This window comes from Erpetoichthys calabaricus, chromosome 5 (genome assembly GCF_900747795.2).
Source record: "Erpetoichthys calabaricus chromosome 5, fErpCal1.3, whole genome shotgun sequence".
Taxonomy (NCBI): Eukaryota; Metazoa; Chordata; class Cladistia; order Polypteriformes; family Polypteridae; genus Erpetoichthys; species Erpetoichthys calabaricus.
In genome coordinates this window covers 28,943,293-28,954,686 of record NC_041398.2, presented here as the reverse complement: position 1 = coordinate 28,954,686, position 11,394 = coordinate 28,943,293, and the positions used below count along the sequence as shown (strand labels likewise).

Sequence of the window (11,394 nt, the reverse complement as noted above, 5' to 3'; positions counted from 1 at the left end):
GCGTATCTAAGTTAGTAAGACGTTAGTAACAATGCATTTAACTTGGCCGGAGCTCGTATTAAAACTGCAGTTTTGCGTTGGCCGGGAATCGAACACGGGTCAACTGCTTGGAAGGCAGCTATGCTAACCACCATACCACCAATGCATGGGCAGTTTTCTGTATTTTCCCATTAAATTCATAGAGTTGTTTTTCCAGATTCGTTATGAAGTAGGATACGACTCGGTAACCGCCGGATGGGTTTTGTTTTTACTGTGAATGCAGGACGTAGAGATTGGATTTGACGTCCAGAGTCACCTTTCATGTAAATTAGCCAATTTTCAGAAATAAGTTATTTAACATTTGTTATTTTTTTTTCTTTGCAGTAATAAGGTTTTTCACAACGTCTGAAAAGAATTACGAGTGGTTTGATACGTCAGATACTTCATTCCTGTAGAAACTTAAACTTTAAGACACTGCATGTTTTGCCAATATACAGTATACCCAGTACAGACTTATCATAGTGCGTAACTAAGTTAGTAAGACGTTACTAACAATGCATTTAACTTGGCCGGAGCTCGTATTAAAACTGCAGTGTTGCGTTGGCCGGGAATCGAACCCGGATCAACTACTTGGAAGGCAGCTATGCTAACCACTATACCACCAACGCCAGTGATGAAAAGTTTTCTGTATTTTCCCATTAAATTCATAGAGTTTTTTTCCAGATTCGTTATGAAGTAGGATAAGACTCGGTAACCGCCGTATGGATTTTGTTTTTACTGTGAATGCAGGACGTTGAGATTGGATTTGACGTCCAGAGTCACCTTTCATGTAAATTAGCCAATTCTCAGAAATAAGTTATTTAACGTTTCATATTTTTTTCGTTGTAGTAATAAGGTTCTTCACAACGTCTGAAAAGAATTACGAGTGGTTTGATACGTCAGATACTTCATTCCTGTAGAAACTTACACTTAAAGACACTGCATTTTTTGCCAATATACAGTATACCCAGTACAGACTTATCATAGTGCGTAACTAAGTTAGTAAGACGTTAGTAACAATGCATTTAACTTGGCCGGAGCTCGTATTAAAACTGCAGCGTTGCGTTGGCCGGGAATCGAACATGGGTCAACTGCTTGGAAGGCAGCTATGCTAGCCACTATACCACCAACGCAAGTGATGGACATTTTGCTGTATTTTCCCATTAAATTCATAGACTTTTTTTCCAGATTCATTATAAAGTAGGATACAATTCGGTAACCGCCGGATGGATTTTGTTTTTACTGTGAATGCAGGACGTTGAGATTGGATTTGACGTCCAGAGTCACCTTTCATGTAAATTAGCCAATGTTCAGAAATAAGTTATTTAACGTTTCATATTTTTTTTCATTGTAGTAATAAGGTTCTTCACAATGTCTGAAAAGAATTACGAGTGGTTTGATACGTCAGATACTTCATTCCTGTAGAAACTTACACTTTAAGACACTGCATTTGTTGCCAATATACAGTATACCCAGTACAGACTTATCATAGTGCATAACTAAGTTAGTAAGACGTTAGTAACAACGCATTTAACTTGGCCGGAGCTCATATTAAAACTGCAGTGTTGCGTTGGCCGGGAATCGAACCCAGGTCAACTGCTTGGAAGGCAGCTATGCTAACCACTATACCACCAACGCCAGTCGTAAAAAGTTTTTTGTATTTTCCCATTAAATTCATAGACTTTTTTTTCCAGATTCGTTATGAAGTAGGATAAGACTCGGTAACGGCCGGATGGGTTTTGTTTTTACTGTGAATGCAAGACGTAGAGATTGGATTTGATGTCCAGAGTCACCTTTCATGTAAATTAGCCAATTTTCAGAAATAAGTTATTTAACGTTTCATATTTTTTTTCGTTGTAGTAATAAGGTTCTTCACAACGTCTGAAAAGAATTACGAGTGGTTTGATACGTCAGATACTTCATTCCTGTAGAAACTTACACTTAGAGACACTGCATTTTTTGCCAATATTCAGTATACCCTGTACAGACTTATCATAGTGTATAACTAAGTTAGTAAGACATTAGTAACAATGCATTTAACTTGGCCGGAGCTCGTATTAAAACTGCAGTTTTGAGTTGGCCGGGAATCGAACATGGGTCAACTGCTTGGAAGGGAGCTATGCTAACCACCATACCACCTACACATGGGCAGTTTTCTGTATTTTCCCATTAAATTCATAGAGTTTTTTTCCAGATTCGTTATGAAGTAGGATACGACTCGGTAACCGCCGTATGGATTTTGTTTTTACTGTGAATGCAGGACGTTGAGATTGGATTTGACGTCCAGAGTCACCTTTCATGTAAATTAGCCAATTTTCAGAAATAAGTTATTTAACATTTGTTATTTTTTTTTCTTTGCAGTAATAAGGTTTTTCACAACGTCTGAAAAGAATTACGAGTGATTTGATACGTCAGATACTTCATTCCTGTAGAAAGTTACACTTAAAGACACTGCATTTGTTGCCAATATACAGTATACCCAGTACAGACTTATCATAGTGCGTAACTAAGGTAGTAAGACGTTACTAACAATGCATTTAACTTGGCCGGAGCTCGTATTAAAACTGCAGCGTTGCGTTGGCCGGGAATCGAACCCGGGTCAACTGCTTGGAAGGCAGCTATGCTATCCACTATACCACCAACGCAAGTGATGGACGTTTTGCTGTATTTTCCTATTAAATCCATAGACTTTTTTCCCAGATTCGTTATAAAGTAGGATACGATTCGGTAACCGCCGGATGGATTTTGTTTTTACTGTGAATGCAGGACGTAGAGATTGGATTTGACGTCCAGAGTCACCTTTCATGTAAATTAGCCAATTTTCAGAAATAAGTTGTTTAACGTTTCATATTTTTTTTGTTGTAGTAATAAGGTTCTTCACAATGTCTGAAAAGAATTACGAGTGATTTGATACGTCAGATACTTCATTCCTGTAGAAAGTTACACTTAGAGACACTGCATTTGTTGCCAATATTCAGTATACCCAGTACAGACTTATCATAGTGCGTAACAAAGTTAGTAATAACAATGCATTTAACTTGGCCGGAGCTCGTATTAAAACTGCATTTTTGCGTTGGCCGGGAATCGAACCCCGATCAATTGCTTGGAAGGCAGCTATGGTAACCACTATACCACCAACGCAAGTGACTGACAGGTTTTTGTATTTTCCCATTAAATTCATAGAGTTGTTTTTCCAGGTTCGTAATGAAGTAGGATATGACTCGGTAACCGACGGATGGGTTTTGTTTTTACTGTGAATGCAGGACGTAGAGATTGGATTTGACGTCCAGAGTCACCTTTCATGTAAATTAGCCAATTTAGCAGAAATAAGTTATTTAACGTTTCTTATTTTTTTACTACTACACTACACCACCAACGCCTTCGCACGAAGTATTTGAAGTATTTGAAGAAAGTGGATTTGTGCAAATCTCTGGCCGCGCCTGCTCCCCCGTTCCTCTTAGCGTGCAAGTACAATATGTAAACTCAGGAAAAGAGAGCTGGATGCTGTTATAAGGGTACAAATATCATAGCTAGGCCAGTGGTACAGTTGGCATACTCCTTGAGGGTACAAAGACAGCTTTATTTCTGAAAGTGTGTCATTGCCACAATGAATGATATTGTGACATTTGAATGCTAAAGGACATATCGCATTTTGATTTGTTTATAGAATATAGTGCATGTACAAAACGTGTCCGAGTTTCTTGACACTGCACCATGGAATTTAAGATGTATTTGATGCTATGCTTAATTAATTGTCATTAATGAAAAACCAGCAGTGCATAATAAAAAAGTGGAGGTCAAGGTATAGCATGAATAGTGATATCCTTCTGAATACCAAGGAACCTTCAAAGAAAATAACAACTACAATAGCAATCATAACTCAAAGTAAGCTGTAGGCTTTGTTAGGATAAAGGTAATTTAGAAGATGGATGGATGGATGGATAGATGGATGGATGAACATTGTCATTATAGCCTGTCAAAGTTGAGAGTGTGTACTCAGGTGAGTAGTGTATTTTGCTTTTGGCCAGCCGCTATAACACATGCACTTCAGAACAGGTCATCTGCTAGAAACTAAGCATGTTCAAGGCCTGGTAGTACTTGGCTGGGAGACCATATAGCAAAAGCTTGGGTTTTTGCTGCAAGAGGTGTTTGCGAGGTCAGCAGGGTCGCTTACCCCGTAGGCTGTGTTTGGACCCCAATGTGCCAGTGCCATGATGGGAACACAGTACTGTAAAAATGGTGCCGTCCTTTGGAAGAGGTGTAAAACTGAGGTCCTCACTCTCTGTGGTCATGAAAGATCCCTGAGCGTCCTTCTGAAACAGTAGGGTGTACCACAATGTCCAGGCTAAATTGCCTACAGGACCATTCTTAGGCATAGGCAAACTAGGTGACCGCCTAGGGCTTTTTTTTAACCAGATAGCCTACAACTTACAGGTCCATATATTTCAGAAGTACAAATTTTCTCTGATGGCGGAATTATCAATATGGTTAGAATCGAGGTGACGGAATGGTGGGTGGGGCCCCAGTGGGTTAGCACTGATCATCCACCTTGCCTGCCTCCAAGCGTCTGCGCAACAAATCGATCACGCTATAAACAGCAGAAGCTGGGAAGATAAAAACCATTCCACAAAGCGGCTCGACAGTGGGTGGTTTGCTCTGTCCCTCCGTCTGCTCTGCTATAATTATACATATAGGCTATCTTTTCCGTTGACTAGTTGCATTATCATTAGTCTGTGTATACATGTTCACTAGTTCTATCTGGCATTAATATAATCAAGAACATTGGTCTATGGTCTACTGTACCATCAGTATTTTTGTATGTACAAGTGAGTAATCATTAGCTAATAACACTATATACTCCCTGCTTGAAAATGAAGCGAGCTCATCAGTCTGGTGCTGCTAAATGTAAGAAAAAAGCCACTGAACAGGCTTTTATTGCTTTGCAAAGACGAGCTCTGTTGAACTTTGTCACTCGCAACGATGAAGGTTCTAGCCTTAACACTAGTGGCAGGGACATAAATCTCTCGTCTGAGGTCCATTTTGCAACTTCACAATTCAGTTTTATCCTCAGCTCCTCGGGGGGGGGGGGTGTCTGTGTTACGCTCCATGCCTAGGTTCCCCAAAAATCTAAGAACGGCCCTGTTGCCTACCACTGCCTCATCATTCTGGTCCCCTAATCATCGATCTCAATTTGGCTATCTCTCTCACCCCATTAACACCTAACAGCTAGTCTGTGGTGGGCGTACTTGTGCAAAAATGATTGCAGTTGCATCATCCTGATAGATGTTACACATTAGTGGGGGTTAAAGTGGCTCTCCAATCTATATGTAAGGCACTCTGAGTCGTGAGAAGAGCGCTATATAAATGTAAAGAATTATTATTATCAGTTGTCATAGTAGTAGTAGTAATTGTAAAGTTGCTTGAAATCAGAGCAGCACTGGACATCTGAAAAACAAACAATTTTCACAGTAGGAATCAAAATATTGTTTAAAACAAAGTTTTTAATTAAATTCTTTCTTTCTTTCTTTCTTTCTTTCTTTCTTTCTTTCTTTCTTTCTTTCTTTCTTTCTTTCTTTACCTGCCACTAGCTTTGTATTATATAATAATAATAATAATAATTTGCACTTTGTATTAGATCTTGTTAGGCATGCTGAAGAGGCATCACATCATAATTTGCATGTTCCTTTGGGGAAAACTGAAAATATCTGATGTTTATTTATTCATTTTTTTTTATTGGGGTTTATATAGTCATTGCGTCCTGCAGCTATTAATAACAAAGATTTACAAATAATACATCATGTAAATTGGAAAACTGTATGGTTTTCCATACAGTTAGCAGAGGTACTAGGTAGCAGAGGGGACTGGGTGGTCTCGTGGCCTGGAACCCCTACAGATTTTATTTTTTTCTCCAGCCTTCTGGAGTTTTTTTTTGTTTTTTCTGTCCACCCTGGCCATCGGACCTTACTCCTTTCTATGTTAACTAATGTTGTCTTATTTTAATTTCTTATTTTGTCTTTTATTTTTCTTTTCTTCATTATGTAAAGCACTTTGAGCTACCTTTTGTATGAAAATGTGCTATATAAATAAATAATGTTGTTGTTGTTGTATGCTAACATGTCTGTTAATTACAACAAACCACTTTTTATGAAAATCAATGGAAAAATCAGTGAGTTACCCCTGATTTTAACATCAGGACTCCATACATGCCTGTGAGTTTACAAAAGCGTCTAGACCGTTTCAAAATGGCCAGCGCATACTGTTCTAGTATAGTTTACACTGATTTGATTCATCGGATACCGTGAATAGTTTTAACAGTTAATATAATATACCATAACTAGGTGGTAGTGTTTAATTGCTTTTTGCTGGAAAAGTGTGGAGTCATGCTTTTCGTTACTGTTTTCTTTTTCATGCGGTTTTCCAAACAATACAAATGATGCAATGTAGTCATATTTAACAAAATGATTAAGACTGCGAATGCTTTATTTCCATAACCTTATTTTTTTTCTGGAACATGAACATTGGACTCCTTGCCGTGAGGAAGCATCTCTACCACTGCGGCGCTGGTCAATTTTCTTTTAACTTGTTTTTTATTTGAACAAAAACAAGAGTCACTTTTGGGAACAGGAAATGCTTAAAAAATGTTTTCCCTTCAAATTAATTGCGATTAGGTTAGGAAACTTCACTGTATGAGGGTTTTTTCAGGAACCAATTAACTTCTTCTTAAAATCATTACACCTTTCCTATAAGCACCCTGCCCAGTGAATTAGTATAGTCATTGAGATGTCCACTCACGCTGAGTCACTTCACGTCGCAGCTACTTGGCTCATAGCTTAGGTACTATAATCGTAATATGACTCGCACGCAAAAAGAAGGTAGCATGAATTATTTTAAATATGTAAAATTTGTTTCTGACTGAATTTGAAACAGGGAGAAAATTTATTTACACTTTTTGATATTTCAGTACACTTAATATCGTCTTTAAAATGTCTACTTGAATAATTTTCTAAAGGGCTAATTTTACTTTCACTTAAGTCACTTTTCGGAAACGTAGACTTTTTTTCACTTATGGCAGTCGGGTACTTTATACAACATTGGTAATAACACTTGCTGAACTTAACAAGTAGTACTCATTGCGGGACAGGGAACAGGGTAGAGACGGAGCTCAGGTGGATAGTGGACAGACAAAGTCAGAGTACTATAGGATTTCATACCCACCCATGTAACGTTATCCTTATTTGCATGGTAAAATGTGGGCGGGTCGCAGTTTTGCGCCCGTTCCATTCTGCTTGCCGCTGCGAGGAGCTTTACTCGCTCTGCCAAAGCATTTCTTCGTTTTCTTCTCGAATTAATTGGATCATAAAATGCTACCCAAGCTCCAAATAGCCTACAATCAGCACTTGCTCATGCCTCAAATAAGTTATTAAATATTTTTTCGAGTCACATTTGTGAATGAGTTTCATTCTTCTGTCTTCTGCTGAGATGTATATGTACCGTTAACTTTCCGTTGCCTCATTATTGTTCGTGGGCTTCGAACCAAGGTAACTCCTAAGTAATGCTACTTTATATCACATAAGTTATGGTGTTTTGATACGCGGTTGACTGTATGTGAAGGTTTGGACTGTAATAAATTCACCTTTTTAAAGACGCATTTTCACATTATTGTGTAGGCTATTAATGCTGTGGCTGTTGCCAAAGGTTAAGAAACCATGTACTTCGTTGCGACTAACGTAAAGGCATTGGGCTGATTGTGTTTAACCCATGCCCCATTGTGCTTCGCCCCATTCTCAACTCTTCGATACGCACGAGGACCTTTGCGGGTGCTGACACTGCTCTATCTGACACATTCAGGATTCAAACCTCTTACGTCTGATCTGTGGTTGTTATGGCCCTTTGCAATGCCATGCTACGCAGACCTCGGGTGGTGAAGAATAGATCAAAGCAAATGCACAAGCTGGTTTTCTTAAATGATTTCATTGCACTTTTGAAGTGTAAGTGGAAACAATCCCCACCAGATATCGAGATCTCTTTTATTTCCCCTCTACTGGACCCAAATTAAGTCAGCACAAAAAGTAAGAAGTGAACGTGAGTTCAAGAAAACGGATGGATATTTATAGTAACACCAGGAATGATAACAATAACATTATTGTATTATTTTAAACTTTTGTCTGTCGTATTGTGCGTTCCGCTTGTCAGTGTTTGTAATGTTAATTTTTCGATACTGAGGCCTGGAAAAAGACATCGCAATACACCAGCAATGGGTTCGTCTGCAGCTTTTATTGCTCGGCGTATAGCAGAACAGGATTGAATTTTTAATGTTCAGTTTGCATAATAATAATAATAATAATAATAATAATAATAATAATAATTCATTACATTTATATAGCGCTTTTCTCAGTACTCAAAGCGCTATCCATACAGGGAGGAACCAGGAAGCGAACCCACAATCTTCCACAGTCTCCTTACTGCAAAGCAGCAGCACTACCACTGGCCAGAAGATGTCGCTAGAGAGTTTTGTGTGAAATGCTTCGAAATTTCGATGTTTGGTTATCATTTGGTAGCTATTAGAGAGATTCTTTATTGTCATTATGCATGCATATACATAATGAAATTTTTGTTGGTAGGACTCGGCTTCAAGGCAGAATACTTAAATAAACAATATACTATAAATAATAAACATAATAAGTATAAAAGACAACAGCAATAAAACATCAAGTCCAGACTTTTCCTAAGGTAGTACTGTCATTTTTTGTACACTGGGTGGTTCCATTAGGCACCCATTGTTGGGACTGGGGGTGAGAAGTTAAAAGGCAAATTTCGTGGGTAATCCCATTATTGATTTTGTCATGGCTGTCTGCAGGATGTAAGTATTTGCTGTACTTTATTATCTATTGCAAAGGAGTCACTGCTTTGAAGTTTTAGGCTGGTTGAGATTACAAACAATTCCAAGTTGTGATAACAGAACTGCTCCTTCCTTGGAGGATGTCTGTATTTACCTGACTTGGAAATTAACATGTTTGACAATATTGGTTTCTAATCAGCAGATTTGTACTCATTAATGGTTGGTAATAATACATTTTGTTAACTTGTGTTTTCATTAATCATTAAACCCAGGAAATTTAGATGTGCCATTGATTAAACCGATTGTCCAGGATTGACAATAACAGGGGCTGAAGGAGATTTAAACTCCTGGGCAGGAGAAGGCAAGAGGAGGGACGGTCCACTGAGAACACTGCCAAGACACTCGGACAGAGCACAGGGGCTCGTAGGCAGACGAGGGTACCTGGCTGGCAGGACGTGAGGCACAAGGACGGCAACACTTATTTCCAGGGAGGAAGAGACAGCTCCACAAGGAGATGCCAGTTGTGGGTCCAGCGAGAGAGGGAAGCCGCATGAAAGGACCAAGCAAAGCTGACAGACGAGAAATGAGGCATGCCTAGGTCACAGCAACACAAGGAGCTCAGAGTGGGGGAAAAAAAAGAATGACGAAGAAACGCTGACAAGCATTCAACGATTTGACAAAACTTCTGTTGGGAAACGAGTGTCTGGTGAATAGAGTGCATCCGTGGACAGTTGAACGATTAAGTGTTGGGGTAACACAGTGCGCAAACTGGACTCTGCAACACTAAAGGTTGTATCCTCCAATTCTTGTTTTTAACGGACTTTTAGAGAGTGGACTGTGTGCTTTCCTTTTTTTAAAAAAAGGAATTTCATATCTGATATTGTTAGATTTTTTTTGTCATGTTTGTTTATCCACCCATTATCCAACCCGCTGAATCCGAACACAGGGTCACAGGGAGCCAATCCCAGCCAACACAGGGCACAAGGCAGGAACCAATCCTGGGCAGGGTACCAACCCGCCGCAGGACACACACAAACACCAAGCACACACTAGGGCCAATTTAGAATCGCCAATCCACCTAACTGGCATGTCTTTGGATTGTGGGAGGAAACCGGAGCGCCCGGAGGAAACCCATGCAGACATGGGGAGAACATGCAAACTCCACACAGGGAGGACCAGGGAAGCGAACCTGGGTCTCCTTACTGCGAGGCAGCAGCTCTACCACTGCGCCACCGTGCCGCCCTTAAAGGAGTTTGCACGGTGTAATAAGTACAAGTCCAAAAAAATCAAAAACTGATTATTGATTAAACTTCAAATTCATAACAAAGACAAGATATTTGGGCACCAAGCTGACAGTATGAACTGATAACAAAGCAGTTTGCCTTTCTGCTAATTTCAGCAAAAATGGGTGTACAAAAAATCCATTAAGTCCTTGATAACAGGATATTAAAAAATATGATTTCAAATGGAAAAGCAAAAAATTAGACAAACATGTTGAAGGAAAGCTCAGTCAGCAATTTCTTATAGCTAAAATTTGTAATTTATGAAGTATATGGTAACTACATCTATCCATTATCCAACCCGCTATATCCACAGGGTCATGGGGGTCTGCTGAAGAAGGGGCCTGAGTTGCCTCGAAAGCTTGCATATTGTAATCTTCTTAGTTAGCCAATACAAGGCGTCCTTTTGCTTGGCTTTTCACGAAATACTTAATAAAATACATAAGAGTTTTAAAAAAAGTGCGGAAACTTTTTAAACGTCCCCTGTAAAATGATATTTGACTCTATCCCAGATTGTTTTATTTATTTTTTTATTTTTATAAATAACTATATTAGAGAGTTGTTGTTTAAAATATTGTACCGATATTACCTGGTTATTAAAACACTCTCTACGTTTCTTGATGTAAGCGATGCTTGTGTGTTCTGTAAAGGGGCTATGCAGTCTATTGAACATTCATTTTTTCACTGTGAATTTGTCAGTTCCTTTGGTTAGATCTTTTCCCAGACTCGAAGAAAAGAATTGCTATGTTTTGATTATGTCTCCTTTAGCTCAGACTAACATTATCAACTTAATTATTATGCCAGCTAAATTTTATATATACAATTTGAGACTCTTCAGAAAGATACCATTATTTATATCTTTTGTACGCACTGATTTATTGAATTATTCTACCACATTAATAAGTTTGTGATCTCGACAAAACAAAAAGTTAAAGAAGGCTAGTGCTTTGTTAAGGATTTTCTGCTTCATTTGATTTTAATTTTTTAGTACCGGTTATTTCCTTGTTTTTCTTAATTCTGTTTATTTAAAATTTTAAAATATCTATGTTATATTTTCTGATTGTGCAAATAGTTTAATAAAAGTTTATCTTTTAAAAAAATCCAACTTATCAACATGTCATTGAATTGTGGGTGGGAAACCCATTCACATACTGAGTAAACCTACAAAATCTACGAGGGAGCACCCAGGACTTTAATAAACAATAAATAAGCAACCGCTCACGGTGCATAGGCTTCGAAAGCTCAAAACTGCTCCTT

The 11,394-nt window shown here is 38.6% G+C and overlaps 3 non-coding genes across 3 annotated transcripts; all 3 read right to left on the bottom strand.

The window, feature by feature from the left end:
• Positions 1-575: 575 nt before the first annotated feature.
• On the bottom strand, positions 576-647 carry trnag-ucc (transfer RNA glycine (anticodon UCC)). The gene has a single exon. It is a non-coding gene; the product is annotated as a tRNA-Gly (tRNA).
• A 937-nt stretch (positions 648-1,584) lies between these two features.
• On the bottom strand, positions 1,585-1,656 carry trnag-ucc (transfer RNA glycine (anticodon UCC)). Its single transcript has one exon. It is a non-coding gene; the product is annotated as a tRNA-Gly (tRNA).
• Positions 1,657-2,591: 935 nt separating this feature from the next.
• Positions 2,592-2,663, bottom strand: trnag-ucc (transfer RNA glycine (anticodon UCC)). Its single transcript has one exon. It is a non-coding gene; the product is annotated as a tRNA-Gly (tRNA).
• Between the last annotated feature and the right edge of the window lie 8,731 nt (positions 2,664-11,394).